Source organism: Typopeltis vanoorti, chromosome 13 (genome assembly GCF_054136105.1).
Source record: "Typopeltis vanoorti isolate ZY-2024b chromosome 13, IOZ_Tvanoo_1.0, whole genome shotgun sequence".
Lineage (NCBI taxonomy): Eukaryota > Metazoa > Arthropoda > Arachnida > Uropygi > Thelyphonidae > Typopeltis > Typopeltis vanoorti.
This window is the reverse complement of record NC_143561.1, coordinates 110,790,087-110,809,751: the sequence shown is the minus strand read 5'-3', so window position 1 is coordinate 110,809,751 and position 19,665 is coordinate 110,790,087. Positions and strand designations below refer to the sequence as shown.

Here is a 19,665-nt window from a genome sequence, read left to right as displayed (position 1 = left end):
TTTTATTTTGTATATGCAGCACTCTCACTTAAAATTTTCACCGGCGCCACTGTTTAAACTTTAACAATATTTTCTGCCAGCACAAGAGCTCGATTTTGAACAAACCCCTCACATGCTGTCAGATTTGGCTAGCGAGGACGGAGTGTTATAGTGACCATGCTATTTTTGTCCCAACAATTCTACATAAGCAAAGCACAGTGAGCAAAATGATTGTTACATGTTGCAGAGAGTCACAATTGATTAGTCAACTTGAAAATACTATTCAACAGCAATCCTAATCCATTAAGCAACTATGGAAGTGGAAGTTTGGACGGATACAAAATTGTATCTCAACCATTAGAAACATTTTTTAATGATTTATTGAATTTAGAACGGAAGGCAAAATAATACTGTCTATTGGCGACATACACCCTAACAATCGTGATATAATGACAAATGTTTTTATAGAAATATCTTCCTTGATCCACTTCACATACTTGATGCTCAGCATTCTTAAGAGATTATCCCATTTTTAAATTTGAAAAACTAAACAATGTTTGAATCATGATGAATGCCTGTTTCTTAAGCCAATGTTTAAGTTAGTCTTGAAAGTCTCCATGGAAATTTTGCAAGCTAAGCAGCACCTGTTGCCATGTTTTGATGAAGCAAAAGTCACACTTTACAAGGTACTATTTCAAAAACAGAACTTACAGCTTTACAATAAATGATGAATGAAACAGCAGCTTACACTTTATATGCACCTAGAGGAAAAGCTTTCTACTAAATGCAATAACCCCATATGAGATTAATTTTTATGTCAGTTAATACATGATGTATTAAAAAATGTATAAAAAGTATAAAAAATGTATTTTTTTAAATAATCCATTATTTCTTCAAATGTTACAAAGGGCGCTCCTCATTTTCGAAGTTTAGTTTTATTAATTTTAATTAATTTATTAGTTTTATTATGAAGCACTGTTTATTATGAAGCACAAGTTTATTAGTTTTATTAATTTTAATTTTATTACTTTTATTATGAAGCACTCATTTATTTTAACAGGCCTATGTAGCTCAAAGGAAGTGATATTTGCATCCCCTGCATTAGGACAATTAGGACACCCAAACGATAGAATTAAGTTCTAGTTACCAGCTGGAGGAACGTCCCGACTTCTTCAGGTGAGCAAGAAATAACACAAAACTTATAAAACTAACAAGGTAAAAAACATGGACTTTTCAGCTTAATAAAAAGAAGAAGAACAGCAACAGTCATATTTGAATTGGTGACCATGTGCTATTGTCAGCGTAAGTTGAATGTGAGTGTCAGCTGATTTTAGAGCGCCAGTACCAGATTACTGCACTATGGGAATCAGGCAACCTGTAGCTCAGATTGTTGTTCATGTGTGAAGGGTCCAGAACTATTTCTTTGGATTCTACAATTCATTGCATATATATAAATTGGTCGTGCGGTCAAAATCAATTTGGTGTTGACGTCCTTCTAGGTTAGAGTTGATGGAGAAAAGAACATGACTGGAAAGGGCGCTCCCTCATGTTCTTCTGTAGGAGATGTCACGTCTATGTTCCTCAAGACGTTGTGAAATAGATTTATCTGTCTGACCGAAATAAGGTCAACATAACGACACAGTCGGACATAACTTTATAAACACCTGCAAAATGCAGTTGGTTGTGTTTTAGTTTTGGCCGACTCAGAAAAGAACGAAGTTTTGGCAGAGTGGTATAGTCGGTCTTTATGCTGAATTTCTTCATAATCCTAGCTAGTTTTGAGGTAAGAGAGCTAATAAATAGTAACTGGATGTCAGTGATAGGGTTGGATTCATCTTCTTGTCGAGGTTGTTGACGTGGTCTCAAACGTTTAGTGATGTTACGAGATGAATATCCATTATTTAAGAAGGTGCTTTTCAGGAAGTTGAGTTCTGTTTGAAGGTCTTTTTCTGTGGAAGTAAGATACACAGATGACGTCTTCCTTATCTGGGAACATGGTTTAGAAGAACTACAAAACTTACTGAACCATTTAAATAATCAACATCAAAACATCAAATTCACATCAGAAGTAGAGATTAACAGCGTTCTTCCCTTTTTGGATCTAAAGATCAGTAGATTACCTGACTGTCTTAAATTTTAGATTTTTCGAAAAACCACCCACACTGTTAGATATCTGCATGTCTCTTCTCATCACTTCCCTCCTCAAAAACTCCACTCTTGCCCCATCGTGCAATATGTATTACTTCCACAGAAGAATACCTTCAAACAGAACTCAACTTCCTGAAAAGCACCTTCTTAAATAATGTATATTCATCTCGTAACATCATTAACGTTTGAGACCACGTCAATAACCTCGACAAGAAGATGAATCCAACCCTATTACTCACATCCAGTAACCATTTATTAGCTCTTACCCCAAAATTAGCTGGGATTATGAAGAAATTCAACATAAAGACCGACTATTCCAGGTGTTTATAAAGTTATGTGCGACTGTGGTCGACCTTAATTTGGTCAGACAGATACATTTATTTCACTACGTCTTGAGGAACATGGACGTGACATCTCCTACAGAAGAACACGAGCGAGCGCCCTTTCCAGTCATGTTCTTTTCTCCATCAACTCTAACCTAGAAGGACGTCAACACCAAATTGATTGGAAGCGCACGACCAATTTATATATATGCAATGGTGAATTTGAAAGACGAATTGTAGAATCCAAAGAAATAGTTCTGGACCCTTCACACATGAACAACAATCTGAGCTACAGGTTGCCTGATTCCTATAGCGCAGTAATCCAGTACTAGCTCTCTAAAATCAGCTGTCACTCACATTCAACTTACACTGACTATAGCACACGGTCACCAATTCAAATATGACTGTTGCTATTTCTTTTCATTAAGCTGAAAAGTCCATGTTTTTTACCTTGTTAGTTTTATAAGTTTTGTGTTATTTCTTACTCAGCTGAAGAAGTCGGGACACTGATGAAACTAGTCGTGATTCATTAAAGTTTTTTTGTTATACTTTCTCGGGTTCTAGTCAGTAAATATTAATTTTCTAAATGATAGTTTATATATATATATATATATTATTTATGATGGATAAAATTGTTATTTTTAAAATAAAAAAAAATCTATCTCTGTACAGAATTAACCAGTTCTTGGTTCTCTGCAGTCAGGCAGAGAGGTTACATGCTCATTCTTATAATAGTTCTTATAAGATGTAAGATGAATTACATTCTTTTCATGCCGTTAACAGTTATTTTGACTTGATACTGTATAAGAAATAACAGTTGCTATAGAACAATATTATACTGTATTTACATGGAAGTAACAGTTGATCATTATTCGCAATGTTAAGGACAAAAAATCTTTCTTCCCCTTTCTTTGGGAGAGGGGAAATGGTGTCACTTCTATTTTGGAAAGTGAACTATGAAACAGTCGCTCTGTTCAGCAAGGAGTTGATTCCAGTCTTAGTGAAAAAGATCTAAAATGTTGTTCTGCCTGTGGTGATGCTCCTGTAGGATCCGACTTCTCACCTTTCGTTTGAAGGTTGCATGGAGATGGTCAGCCACCTCTCTCTGTGAAGCTGTTGTGCTGCCTGGTCTTGTACGAAGTCGAAGATAGATGCTGTATATTACCGCTTGCGCAGTGATGAAGAGGTAGTTGCAGATCGACTGATTATTTGACTCTGCATGGATGAGATTGAAATACTCCTCTTCTGTATGAAGACTACTGCAGTACTGCTGAAGTAGTCTTCATACAGAAGACTACTTTCATAATTACTACTGAAGACTACTGTTTCCTGAGACAAACGAATTAATTGAGTGTTGACTGGACATTCTAAATAGATATGGACTATTCCTGATCGGTAGCAGAACAGGCATTTATCTGAAACATCAAGGTTAAATTTTCGTAATTAGTTGGAATGGATTGTGCAATGTGCCACATTCTCCACTGAATATCTGCTTCGGGTTTAGTGGCTATTGTCCGATACGTTTGGTCCCAGTGAAATAGTGTTTGGTGGGATAATGCAGGATTTTCCAATAAAGCGCTTTGTTTTGGCTGTTGTGTTAGAGTGGTATAAATTTTGTTTATGTTGCAGAGGTTAAGTTTCTCCCATGCATCGTTGGTTTTTATCAGAAACATAGGCACCGGATCTTCTGAATTAGGAGGGCTGAGCCCCCCTCTTCTATCATGAATAGCAGCTTGAAAATGATTTTTACAGTGCGTATGTGCCCAGCCTGATTCCCGTATTCCAGGTTTGTGAGCGATTTTGGAAAGCGCCAGGTGAGGCTCAGAGAAAGAATTTCATCCAAGACCCTAACGCCTCGCCAGCTCCATGGATGAAAGAAAATCTGAGTGATTCGGGGATTCCTTACCATCGTGTTGTGGAAGAGGGGTTTCATGAGGATTTCAGGAAGGGATGCCATCTTTACTGTGGCCTGAAGGTTTACCTTCTTCCATCTTCAAAGGGCATCTTTGTAGGAGTTTGTTAGATTCACTGGCACGTGCACTGTTTTCATTCTTAAGGTTGTGAAGAAAGAGAGACCTCTACTGGCAGAAGTGAAAATATACACGGCGGTGCGTTTGTGTGTAATTTCCTGTTGTAAGGTATTACGGAGAAAGCGACTGCGGACCGTTGTTATCCTGTTGTCAATGGAGGACAAGTTTTTTCCTCCTTCTTTGAGAGAAGTACTTAGCTTGGAGAAGGAAAGCTAGTTTGTTTTGTTCCACATGAATCGATAGAAGGTTGAGTCTTTGTTTGATAAATTGCACTGATGGCGTGAGAATCTTTAGTGTATGCCAAAGGACACTGGTGGCTATTTGGTTAACAATTATTGTTCTCCCTCTTGTGGAAGCAGAGGCTTGTATGTTGCCCACTTTATTAGTACTTGCTTGAAGGGTTAAATAAGTGTTTCCCTGTTCTTATCCACGTAAGCGGGCGTATTTCGTATGTAACTTCCCAGGTATTTGTAACCCTCTGCAGATCAGTGACAACACATTGGTGAATCAGTTTGATTTTTCCATTTGCCTCATATCACATCACAGTCGTGTGGTTTCATGTGTATTTAGTTTGGCTCCTGAGGCTGCGTAGTATTATTGGCATGCTGTTTGTATGTTATAGTATTCCTCTTCTTTGCAGACTATAACTGTAACGTCATCAGCATATCCTGTCAGGGTTATGGCTTGGTAAGAAAGTTTAGGATGGGATGCCCTAAGCAGCATGCTCACTCTATGCAAGAAGGGCTCAATGGCAATTGTGTAGAGAACCAGAAAGTGGTCATCTTAATAGATTGATAATGCCTGAGCTAAAGCCGAAGGCTTTCAAGCAGTTGAATAGGCAGGGATATTCAATGCGGTCGAAAGCTGCTTTTTCTTGGTCTGGCATTACAAGACCCTTTGTTTCACTTTTGCTGTTGGCTGTAATTATGATATCCCTTATGAGGTGTAAGTTTTCGTGGATAGATCCTCAATGGATGAAATACCTCTGATGCCTATCAATTATTTTCTTCAGAGCGGGTTGAGTTTGTTGGCAATAGCTTTTAATATTATTTTACAGTCGGTGTTTATGATGGAGATGGGTCGCCAGTTTCCTAATTTTTTCGTGTTTTCTTTCTTTGGAATAAGTTTAATAACAGATGTTGTTATATTGAATGGAAAGCCATTGATATTGGTTTCGACATATAAGCTGTGGACAGATCCAAGCTGTTCACAGAAGGAATCGTGTTGCGTGATGGGGAGTTCTGTCTTAGGCTGCATAGATGGTGAGTCCTTCCACATCGGAGAGAATTATATCAGCGGCATCCATGGATGCTAATCTTTTGGAGTACTACAAAGTACGGTATATAACATAATTTTTGTCACGATTTTCTATAATATTTCCACTATCTGTTGTTACAGCAGATATAGTGGTGCACTCTTGTTGGTGTAAGTAGTCTGGGAGGCACATTAAACCAGATCAAGATATAATAATCGTGACGTGATTGGTTGTTGAGATGATGACGTCACTGTGTGTGACAGCATGCATTTGAAATGTTTGGAATTTTTCTAGGGAATATATGAGTGGCTTTACGTTGTTAGTTTGGTACGCGTATTGAATTGTGGGTAATGTTTAGAGATAAGGATTTGTGTTGTGATTGGTGGGGCAGTATGAACAAAAATAGCAGTAGGTTGAATGGGGCAAGCGACGTCAAAGTCCTGGATGTGTGTTGTTATCAGATGTAGATAAATGGCGTTATTATTTTGAATGGAAAAGGAAGATACATTAGTGGATAAGGATTCGTGGCGTGAATCGTGGGAAACTAAACAAAATAGGGGTGGGGTGAATGGGGGAAGCGACATCAGTGTCCTGGATGTGTTGTTATCAGATGAAGATAGGTGACGTCATTTGTTAGTTGTAAATAAGTGACGTTATAGATTTGAGTGGAAAAGAAAGATATATTAGTGGATAAGGATTCGTACCGTGATTGGTGGGACCCTTTAATCCAAACAGGTGTAGGGTAAATGGCGGAAGTGACATCAGTGTCATGGATGTGTGCTATTGTGAGATGTAGATAAGTAAATATGGCCTTGTGGGTGATGGTAGAGATAAGATAGAGTATGGAATGTTTGGAATTTCGTTGATACCCCCACTGTCAAGGACAGGTGGGGGCACCAACGAAATTATATTATATTCCATAGGCAAACCAAAACACCAACGTGGTGTTTTGGTTTGCCTATGGAATTGTGGGTGATGTTTAGAGATAAGGTATCTTGGAATTTCCCAGGGTGACAAACACATCCGTCATTATTGTCAAGTTTTGTCTTTGGTCGTCTATCGGTGACGGCACGACTTTTCCAACAAGTGTGATATTTCTTTCCTGTTAAAAACTATGGGAATTCTTAGAGTAGAGTCGAGATGGCAGAAACATTTAGATCTTTTCTGAATAATTAATTATATGCTGGTGTCCCCTTTCACATTCTCTTCCTTTTTTTTTTCGCATATTCATAAATCATCCGAATATTCAGATTTGTCTATAATTTCAGATCTAAAGATCAAAAATAAATAAAAAAATTGTGTGTGAATTCAGTAATTTCAAAAAAAAAAAGTGCTCTTACTTAAATTCTATAACACATCAACGACACCATTTGCTCATTAAGAACGTTTTTCTTGTCAAAGTTATTGAGTATGGGAATTTTAGTTTAGAGTGAAGAGGTGGCGGTAGCCTTCAGACATTTTCTGAATAATTAATTACAAACTATCACAGGTGTCCCCCTCCAACACGCACGCGCACCCACACACACACACACACATACATATTTCTTCTCAATAGATGAGTATAGGAATTCTTAGTTTAGAGTCAAGAATGGCAGCACCCTTTAGAAATAAAATGAGTTCTTTTTTTAATGAAAACCAAACGGCATTTTTTTAACAAAAATAAATAAACGGAGATTTTAATAGATTAAACAACTTTCGTATGTAGTCTAGAAAAATTCTAATGATAATTTTTATTATCAACTTTCGTATGTAGTCTAGAAAAATTCTAATGATAATTTTTATTAACTTAGATTCTTTCCGGAAAGGGCTTCTCAATGCCAATAGATATTCCAAATATTTGAATTATAACCTTATATCCATAGGACAACACACACAAAAACACATGGGTTGAAAGAACGAAATTTCTGTAAATACTGTAACCTGAAATATAGTTGACTTCTTCGTTTAGATTTCAGCCTGTAGGATTATGCTGTTTTTTCCACATGGTAGTGAGCGTTAACTTAATGTGTCTTTTCTTGAGCAATATCTGCAAGCAACCGGTAACTTCAAATCTTTCGATGTGGAGTTTTTGATATGGCTCTCTATATTTTTTTTTCAAATTGATTGGTTATTTTTCTCTATTTTACTTTTAAATTCAGTTATCTACATATTCTAACAGAATAACTGAGCAATATAAACAAATAAATGTATGTGCATTATTTTCCCACACTGTATTTATCATTAATCTTCTCTGAGATGACTCATTTCTTTCCAGTCCTCTTTCTTCAGACTATGGGAACTTTAGTTTAGACAGTTTGTAAATAATTTAATCACATCCTATCATAGATGTATCATGGTGTTCTTCAAAGGCGTCTTATCTTGAAGACAACTGACTCATATCCGGACTATGGGAACTTTCAGTTCCCATAGTCCGGATATGAGTCAGTTATCTTCAGACTATGGGAACTTTAGTTTAGACAGTTTGTAAATAATTAATCACATCCTTTCATAGATGACTCACGGTGTTCTTCAAAGGTATCATACGATTTGTTTACTCATATCCACCCTGTTCATGTTTATGCTCTCCTTCTGTGATACTAATGACACCATTTTTCTAATACCACCTTCAGTGTATTCATGAAAAGTGCAGTTTTGAACTTGCTTTTCCAACAGTTCTTAATAAGAGATACATTTCTCATAAAATTCAAAATATGCTTTTCAAAATCTACTTTTCTTTCGCTGACCTACAGAAACTGATTTTGCACTCGTAATTTTTTTTCACAATAATTAAACAGAATTGCATTAAAGTCTAAATTATGGATTTATATATATCAACTTTTAATCAGAATAACTGAGTAAAGTGTCACTATAGAAAACACAACAACAACACACGTCTTTGTCCATTTAAGCGATAAATGCATATTTTATATTGCTGGAATATTAATTTAGATTAATATTCCAGTAATGCTTACAGTCGCACTTTTATTCCAAACTGATGAACAAATATACTCGTCTGTAGGAGACATCTACAGATATTGTCACTGTTTAATTCATTTGTACTTTATTCATTTTGAAAGACACAATTACATTACATTATTAGCTAACAGATCGGTCTTTTTTTTTTTCGTTCTCCTAATGAAATAGTATGTGTTGTCAAGTTTTGAAAAAAAAAGTTGACTGCCAGTCACATGTGTTTAAACTTTTATCATGTACAAATGTTTGCAAAGAAAAGAAAAATGTACCTTCTCTTTATTTTTGAAAACAGCATAAAAGTTTGTTTTCTGTCTATTTCTTCTTGTTATGTTGTATGAACATTAATTTATCCTGTCTTCTCACTCCCCAAAATTTGTATTATCTGCACAGTAGAATACCTTTTTTTTTTCTATACCAAACTTTTTTAAGCATTTTAGTAACATGAGTTAAAATATCCACTGTCTCTCTGTAAAATAACCAGTCCTACTGTTAGAATTTAGTATGAGTGTTTTCTTCTAGTCTGGTGAAATAAATAATTGTGTGTGAATTCACTGTGACTTTAAAAAAAAAAAATATATATACAGGGTGTTCGGGATAAATTTGACATATTTATAATTAATTATATTTTTCCGTAAGTTACATGTATTAACACACACTTCTCTTCATTTAAAAGTTTGGACCCTTCTTCATTCATATACAAGATGTCAGAAAGGATGGATAGCTGGAACCCACCTGAATCATGGAAGAGAATAACTTGTATCATGATGATTCATGCCCGCCATCAAAATAAGGATATTACGACTGCTGCCCAATGCTCCCTGAATACAGTAAAAACAATCAGGCATGAACTAGAGACTTGCAATGGTGACTACGAGGATGTAGCAAGAAGAAAGATCCCTAGCAGACGAACTGATTGCGTTCGTACAGCAGAATTCCTCGCAAATCTGCAGGAACAGGTGTTGAAGAACCCTGGCATTGGAATTCGGGCTTTGTTCGTGGAGTTGCTAACTGTAGTCAAGCCCTGGATAACAAGGGTAGCCAATGGTAGGCCGTATCTATGGCAGCAGGATTCGGCCCCTTGCCACACCTCTGGGAAAAGTCAAAAATGGTTGTCTGAAAATTTCTACGACTTCACCAGTCCAAATGTTTGGCCTCCAAACTCCCCAGACCTTAACCCCATGGATTATTTTGTATGGGGCGCAGTTGAAAAAGACACCAATCGCACTTCCAGTAATACAAAAGCCCAGTTAATGGATAAAATTAAAACAGTTTTTGCGGCCCTTCCCAGGGAGACTGTAGCATCAGCTTGTTCGAGGTTCCGAAGCAGAATTGAAGCTGTGTTCGATGCTAATGGTGGTTATTTTGAGTAAATCTTGTTGATAGTATTGTAATTAACTCTGCCTGTAATGTTTTTTTGTCAATTCATTAAATTTAATAGATACAAAGAAGATTTTCTTTTTCCTTACGAAACTGTCAAATTTATCCCGAACACCCTGTATATATATATACATGGTCTTACTTAAATTTGCATAACACATCAATGACACCGAGTTGTTCATTTCAGTTTACACATTTTATCTGAATGAAATATTATTGACAATGTTGTCTTTTTTTAATCTAACATTCAGAAATTAAATAAAGTGAAATGTGCATTCTATTTAGTTCCTTACTATTATTGTAGTAAGGAACTAAATTGTAGTAAGGAACATACCCTATGACCACATTAGTGGTCATAGGGTATGATTTCCCACGCTTGTGTGAAAGTTTATTCATTTCTGTTCTTGGGAACTTGTTACTGTAGTAAAATTAAGGATTACATTTTTTTTAAACTAATACATATATTTTTGAGCATTATTATAAGCACAGAATCTTTTGTTATGTTTCCAAAAGCATTTAAAAGTACATGTTATGTTTTCACGTTTTGGGCATCCAATTTCATTTAAATCAAGAACAGGTCTCCTATTAACTGCGTTAATGTTTTTGATTTTTCTCTTCCTTTGGCAAGCAATATTTGCATGTTGATTGTATTATCCATTCTCTTAGTTTGTCCAGAGATAGTGAACCAATTTCCCAGTTCAGCTGATGGTTATATTTTATTAACCAAGAATTCTGTTTTTTTTTAACTCTTTCAGGTAATTCTTTCCAACTACAAGGTGATTTTGTCGATGCATATCTTACAATAATTCCATCAGAAATACAAATTTCTTTAGGAAATAAATTTTAAGTCTTATTCAAAAGAAATTCCACATTAATTATACCAATGATAACTGAAATTTCGTATATATTTTTCATATTCGTTTTCCTTCATTCTTCTTACATTACTTCATTTGGCACCACAAATAAATAGTTATTATTATTATTTCACTGATTATTAGCTCTGATTTATATTTTTGTTAACTTTCTGTTACAAAATTCTAAACAATTAGAACTTTTCACAAAGAAACTTTCAAAGAATTTTGTACCTCACACATTTTTACTTTACCAGACACAAAACACCACAACACAATACAATAGCTACAGTGGATGAAAGATTGCCTTTAGTCCAAAGTCACTTGACTCGATTGTTTTTCTTTATAGTACTATTTACCCTTACCCTTACCCTACCCTGACCATTCCTTCAAAATGAAACTTTTTCATGCAGATGACTCACAGAAAATGTTTTCGCATGCTGGTGGATATGCTTTTGATGTGTTTTTATCTTACTTTGAGTGAGGAAAGCACAAATTTGTATTTGTGTTATCTGCAGAGTACAAACCTTTTTTCTATACCAAACGTTTTTAAAAGTTTAAGTCATGTTTTTGGGTTAAATTATTTGCTGTCTCTTTGTAAAAATCACCAAATTCTAACAGGTGGGATTTTCGAGTACATATGTGAACGAAATGTTTATAGATAACTCAAGCAATGTCAAATAGACAGCATTAGACAATTTTCTAAAATAATTAATTACAGGTTACCAGTTTTCCTCACTTTATTTTTCCCACATTCCTGGCATTAATTTCACAGTAGTGATTTTTTTTACATTAATTAAACAGAATTGCATTAAGGTATGGATTTAAATATCAAATTCTAAACTGAATAACTGAGTAAAAATTTCACTGTGTAAAACACAGTGAAATTTTTTGTAAATAATAATATTTTGGAAAAATAAAATATGCATTTGTAAAACTTAAATGAACAAAGGTATGTGTTGTTGTGTTTTACACAACAACACATCTTTGTTCATTTAAGTTTTATTATTTACAAAAAAAAATCGAAAAAACTTGTAATTAGCTAAAAATATTTCACAATATTTAGTTTACACTCAACATTTCCAAAAAGATTTCGATAAAGAAAATGTTCATTACTCATTTCTTGGTTACATTACATCAAAATAGTTGGTCATGCAAAGTTTTTAGATCAGATCCATAGTAAGTACAGCTCCATACATTTGATATTGCTTAAGTCTGGAAATGACACCATGCGTTGTTAAGCTTTCTATGTATTCTTTTTTCACCAAATATACACAAGCAGTTTTTGTGAAATGTTCGTAAATATCCCAAAATTAAGAATCTTTATCGAATTGAATAAAATCTTATTCAAAAATCTTATTCAATAGAATAAAAAAGGGCAATTTTTACCTTTGATGAATTTAGATGATTAGCGATAATTTTCCCCATGATACAAATTGGTGGTAATTCAATTTCCATAAAGAGTAAATGATAATCAATGTCGTACATTTTTGGTGAAAATCTCTTAGCTTCTTCCCAACTAATAGAGAAAACTTTACATCCACCAGCTCCTGAATTATCGAGCATCAGTTGCCCATCTTGGCATTTCAGAATATAACAGTCACCGAGATCCATTTCATAGTCAACTCTTCTTTGCAAATAGCCGAGGATATCAGACTACTTCCTGCGTAACTTTTCCCTAAGCGGTCCTGGATAAATACATCACAATGTACATGTCTTCTAAAATAATCATCAGTTTCCATCCTTTTAGAGCTATGTGAAGAGTTTTGTCTCATGCCATTTTCTTGAAGAAAGAAAATTTCAAAGACTTGTGGTTCATTCATTATTTTACTTTACTGGACACAAAACACCACAACACAATACGATAGCTGCATGGATGAACGAATTGCAATAACTGAAAAGGCACTCGACTCAATTGTTTTTCCTTATAATACTGTTTACCTGATCCTGACCGTTCCTTCAAAAATGAAACTTTCATGCAGATGACTCACAGGCATATTTTTGCATGCTGGTGGATTTGATGTTGATGAGAGTTTATTTTACTTTGTAACATCATGGGGCAAACCTTATCTCTGTGGCTTGAATAGTATTGGTTATCCTTATTATGTTAAGTATTTTTATCCCTAAACAGTGTTTTTGATGTTACAGCATGTGACTAGTTATCTCACTCATATGTCCGAAATTGTTGGGCTGGTAAAAAATACCATTAGGTGGTGATGGTGAAATGGTAGTCGAGAGGTTGACAGTTGTCTTCCCTATACCCCTACCCCCCCCCCCACCTCTCCTCCAGAAGATGTCTGCTCACCCAAAGGAGATTTGCAATCTGGCGATTTGTGGATATTGTTTAGTGATGTCACCTCAAACTTATAACCAGGAGATGAGTGAGATAGCCATTTGCAGATGTCCGAAATTGTTGGGATGGAAAAATATATATATATAACATTACATGGTGGAGGTGAAAGGTTAGTTGAGAGGTTGACAGTGGTCTTCCCTGCAATTCTGCCCCACCCTACACATCCCCACCCCTCTCCTTCAGAAGATGTCCGCTCATCCAAGGGAGATGAGTGAGCTCACCATTTGCAGATTTCTTTTAGTGATGTCACCTCCAACTGATACTGATAACTTCAGAGAAAAAAACACGTTTTTTTATAAAGAGACAGGAAATAATTTAACCCAAAAACATGACTTAAACTTTTAAAAACGTTTGGTATAGAAAAAAGGTTTGTACTCTGCAGATAACACAAATACAAATTTATGCTTTCCCCACTCAAAGTAAGATAAAAACACAACAGCATATCCACATGCGAAAACATGTCTGTGAGTCATCTGCAAGAAAGTTTCATTTTTGAAGGAACAGTCAGGGTAAAGGTAAACAGTACTATAAGGAAAAACAATCTAGTCAAGTGACTTTGGACTAAAGGCAATCGTTCAACCACTGCAGCTATTATATTGTGTTGTGGTGTTTTGTGTCTGGTAAAGTAAAAATGTGTGAGCCACGAAATTCTTTGAAAGTTTCTTTGTGAAAAGTTCTAATTGTTTAGAATTTTGTAACAGAAAGTTAACCAAAATATAAGATCAGAGCTAATAATCAGTGAAATAAGAATAATAACTATTTATTTGTCTCCTCAAGGGCTCACTTTAGTGAGTACAGGCATGGCAAACTCCTACAAATAATATAAGTAATATACATCTGCTATATTACCTGTAGACTGGTCCCTTCCCTTCTTTTTTTGCTTCTTTCTCCTCTTCTTGCTCCTTTCCCCCAATGCTATTAGAGTATTCGAGGGCTAGGGGTGAATCTTTCCTATCTTACTAAGTTACTTCGTCTTATACAGCCACCGAAGGAGGCAAGCTAGCCTCAATAGGTGCTGGTCCCAAGCCTGGATAAATGGCAATAGTTGATGTCAGGAAGAGCATCTGGTCGTAAAACTTCACTGCCAGCTCTAGCTATGATCTAATGAGTCAAAGAGAAAGTGATATAAGGGCTAAGGTGTACCTCTTAAGCAATGCACAGCCACATCGCCCTATAGCTGCGAGAAGTGGACGAAGGCTACTGCATCAAGGGAAGGTGCAGTTAAAGAAGCGAGCCCAGCAGGTGGAGAGGATGTTGCGAGTGGGAACACTGAATGTTGGAAGCATTACTGAAAGGGGAAGAGAGGTGGCAGACAGGAAGAGGAAGTTGAACATTTTGTGTGTGCAGGAGACAAAATGGAAGGGGGAAAAGGAGACTGAACTAGGAGATGGGTATAAATTGTTCTACTCTGGAGCGAATAGAGAGGGAAGAAATGGTGTCAGAATTGTGGTGTGTGGCAGAATGAAGGGCAAAGAACTGGAAGTAGGTAGAAGGAATGACAGGATCTTGTGAATGAAATTGGATCTTGGAAAAGAGCAAGTGGTTGTCTTATGTGTATATGCCCCACAAGTTGGCTGTACAGCAGAGGAGAAAGATGAGTTCTGCAATGTGTTAGATGAAGAAATTAGGGAACTGGAAGAAAACGAGATATGATTGTCAGAGAAGACTTGAACGGACAAATAGGGAGAGAGAATAGAAACTGAAAGGGTGCATGGTGGCCATAAAGTGGAATGATGAACCAGGAAGGAGAGAGGTTTGTGAACTTTGCAGTAGCATTTGATCTGGCAATTGTGAACTCATTTTTCTACAAGAGGCAAGAACATATGATAACATTCAGAAGTGGTAACAACAGTTCACAAATTGACTACAATTTGACTAGAAGAAAACATCTTAAGGTTATGACAAATTGTAAGATAATTCCAAAAGGTCAAGTGACACAGCAACACCGACTGCTGTGCACAAACTTTAAAATAAGATCGATGATAAGAAACTCGGAAAGCCATGCGATGAAAATAATTCAGTGGTTTCGCTTAAAAGAAGAGAGTGTGGGGAATCGTTTTAGGGAGAGGATATTAGAGAGGATTTCGCATGGACCGGAAAGTGTACAAGATTGGTGGAAACATAATTCAAAAGTAATCCTGAGCTGTGCAATTGAGGTGATTGGTGAGATATCTGGAAAGATTAGAGAGCAGAAGGGTTGGTGGTGGAATAATAATGTTGAAGAAGCAGTGACAGCTAAGAGGAAGGGAAAGCAGAAGTGGGATGAGTCAAGAGTGGAAGAGGACAGAGAGGTGTACAGAGAGAGAAACCAAGAAGCCAAAAGCATTGTGGCATATCACAGTTGATCATACAGATCCTGATATGCCATGGCAAAGGCCATGGCATTTCAGGATCTGTATGATCAATTAGAAACAAAGGAAGGAAGGATAGAGAAAAATTTACCAACTAGTAAAATGTAGAAATAAAGCAGCAAAGGACATCTTACATGTGAGGCAGATCAAAGATGCTGAAGGAAGAATATTATGGAGGGATGTGGATATAAACAGATGGAGAATATACTTTGAGGGACTTTTGAATGAGGAAAATGCGAGGACTCACAGGGAAGATGGGCAGCCTTCTGAGGGGGATGGTGCAGAACATCAGTAGAGTGGAAGTGAAGGAGGCCATGAAGACGATGAAGAATGGAAGATTGGTGGGCCCAGACAGGATTCTAGTAAAGGCATGGAAGGAACTGGGGGAAGAGGAAATTGACCTGCAGTGGGACCTGTTAATAAAAGTTTGCCAACAGAAAATAAACCCAAGGAGTGGAGGGAAATTACTCTTATCCCTATCTACAAGGGTAAAGGGAATGCACAAGACTAAGAATTACAGAGGAATAAAGTTGATGTCCCACACAGTGAAAATCCTAGAAAGGGTTCTTGATGGAAGATTGAGAAAGGATGTGGAGATTGCAAAGGAATAATTTGGCTTCATGCCTGGTAGATCAACAACAGATGCTATCTTTCGGTTATGGCAGATAATGGAAAAGTTTCGAGAGAAACAACGGGAGCTACATCTGGTGTTTATTGATCTGGAGAAAGCATACGATGGATTGCCAAGGCAAGACGTCTGGAGGTGTCTGAGGAAGAAGAAACCGGAGAAATATGTCAGGTTGGTGCAAGAGATGTAAACAAATGTGAAAACAAGAGTATGGACCTGTCTGAGACAGACAAAGTTTTCAAGTAACAGTTGGCTTGCATCAAGGGTCAGCATTAAGTCTGTTTCTGTTTAATATTGTGATGGAGGTGGTGAGAGAAGATGCGCCTTTGACAATATTGTATGCAGATGACATCTTGCTGTGTGCAGATTCAAGAGAAGTGGCAGCTAAACGGGAAAGATGGAGAAAAGTACTGAAAGAGAGTATGAGACTGAGCAGAAGTAAGACAGAGTATGTGTTGCAAAGTGGACGGCAGCCAGGTGACAGATCTGGAGCTGGAAGGAAATATAATCAGGAAGGTGAGAGACTTTAGATACTTAACTTCAACAGTGGAAGATGGAGGGGCTGAGAAGATAGTGGGAGGCAGGATATAAGTGGGTTGGAGGAACTGGAGAGAGATTTCTAGAGTGCTCTGCAATAAGATGCCGATCAATCTGAAAGACAAACTATATGACAGTAGTGAGGCCAGCTATGATGTATGTTATGGAAAGTGTGGCCCTGAAGAAAAATAGCATCAGCAGGATGGAGGTAGCAGAGATGAGAATGCTTAGATGGATGTGCCGTGTGAACAGAAAGGATCGTCTGAGAAATGACTATGTGAGGGTAACAGTGAAAGTTACGAACTTAGGAGCGAAGATACAGGAGGCAAGGTTGAGATGGTTTGGAAATGTGATGAGGAGGGAGGACGAATATGTGGAAGAAAGGTCATGCAGATGGAGGTGCAAGGAAGGATGAATGGCCAAAGAAGAGATGGAGGGAACTGGTAGAAGAGGACTTGAGGATGAAGATCTTGGATGTGGTGACAGCCCAAGACAGGCGGATGTGGAGAAGACTCATTATTAACAGCGACCCCACTTAAGTGGGACAAGTTGCAGCAGCAGAAGAAGAAGAAATAACTATATATTTATGGTGCCAAATGAAGTAATGTAAGAAGAATGAAGGAAAACGAATTTGAAAAATCTAAAATGGGTGAAAAATATGAATTTTCAGTTATCACTGTATAATTGATGTACAATTTCTTTTGAATAAGATTTCAAAATTATTTCCTAAAGAAATTAGTATTTATGATGGAATTATTGTAAGATATGCATTGACAAAATCACCTTGTAGTTGATGTGTTATACAATTTAAGTAAGATCACTTTTTTTAAATCACTGTGAATTCACACACAATTTTTTTATTCATTTTGATCTTTAAATCTTAAATTATAGACAAATCAAAATATTCGGATGATTTATGAATATGCGAAAAAAAATGTGTGTATGTGTGTGTGATTGAGGGGACACGAGCATATAATTAATTATTCAGAAAAGGTCTAAATGCTGCCGCCATCTCGACTGTAGTCTAAGAATTCCCATAGTCTTTAACAGGAAAGAAATATCACTCTTATCGGAAAAGTCGTGCAGCCACCGATATACGACCAAAGACAAAACTTGATGACAATATGTGTGTCACCCTGGTAAATTCCAAGATACCTTATCTTTAAACATCACTCACAATTCCAAAGGCAAACCCAAACACCACATGATGTCACAGAGACATATATTCCCCAGAAATTTCCAAACTCATAACGTCACGATTCCTTATCTCTAAACATCACCCACAATTCCCTACGCAAACCAAACACACCACTTGATGTACTTGACAGATGGGGCCCCCCAACGAAATTCCACTCTATCTTATCTCCACCATTACCCACAAGGCCATACGCAAATCATTTACTACATCTCACAACAGCACACATCCATGACACTGACGTCACTTCCCCCATTCACACTACCCCTGTTTGGTTTATAGTGGCTCCGTATTTAAAGTGCCATTTATTTACAACTAACAAATTACATCACTTATCTAACAACACACATCCAGGACAGTGACGTCGCTTCCCCCATTCGCCCTGCCACTATTTTTGTTCATACTGCTCCACCAATCACAACACGAATCCTTATCTCAAAACAATCACCCACAATTCCATACGCGAACCAAACTAACAACGTGATGTCATTCATACATATGTTCCCCAGAAAATTCCAAAAATTCCAGAAATTCCAAACGCAAGACGTCACATACAATGACCTCATCATCTGAACAACCGATCAAGTCACGTCACGATTCCTTATCTTGATCTAGTTTAAAGTGCCTCCCATACTGCTGGCGTTTTTCCATTGAGAAGAAATATTTTGTGGGTGCATCTGAGAAGTTAATGTGCTTGCGTCATGCTCTTATTAATGCTCCTCTTGCAGAGTACTAGAGATGTGAGTGTATGGTGTGGTATTCCTCAGATTCCGGATGATGTAATTGCTGTTGTTGTTGAAATTTTTTTTAGGACTGAATGTTTATTCAAGTTCCTCTAGTGACTATAATTTTGGTTAAATATCCTGACTTTGGTCTTAAAGAGTGACCACGTGGAAATTAATGGGGAAATAGGCATGTCTCTGATGAGAGTTGAGATATAGTTTTCAGTGGTTCTGAGATATTCTGTGTCCTGTACTAGGCTGTTAGATAGATAGACACACACACACACACACACACACACACACACACGTGTGTGTGTGTGTGTGTGTGTGTGTGTGTGTGTGTGTGTGTGTGTGTGTGTGTAAAACAGCCATGTCGCCAAACTTAAAATGTAGGTTTTCTTTCGCTGCAATGATTGTAACAGCCCTCTGGGACATAAGCTTACGATAGTGACCAATGACGATTTTGGACCATTGTTCTTGTAGGTATGTAATGAGGTCCTGAACAAACGTGTGAGGCAAACGCCCCATTCCCCTTACCCGATGCTTCAGTTCATCCTACAGATGTTCAGTAGAGTTGAAATTAGGGCTCTGTGAAGGCCAGTTAAGTGTGGTGACGTTCATGTCCACAAATTATGTAGTTACAGCAGCAGCAGTCTTGCTGAAAGAGAAGATAATGGTCAATTCCATGGAAATGCCAGAAAGTAGGAAGCATGGCTTATCAGAGTGCATAACAGTTAGGGTTATGCACTCAGATAAGAGTTCACCTGGCATCCACCGCACGCACACCCGTCCAACTGCTCGGTGGAGAGCGTAGCGTTATTCGTCGCTCCATACTACTGCTTTCCAAGCTTCCATGTTCCACTCTACATACACTTTGTTTGCACTACTGAAGATGAAGCTGCATGTTGGTAAGGGTAATGTGGGCTTGCACATCGCTATCTTACCATGGAAACCCATGTGAGCC

The 19,665-nt window shown here is 37.1% G+C and overlaps 1 protein-coding gene across 9 annotated transcripts in view; it reads right to left on the bottom strand.

Annotated features, from left to right (window-relative positions):
* LOC150100469 (5'-AMP-activated protein kinase subunit gamma-1-like) overlaps positions 1-19,665 on the bottom strand; it is an 855,293-nt gene that overhangs the window by 502,367 nt on the left and 333,261 nt on the right. The window lies entirely within an intron of this gene.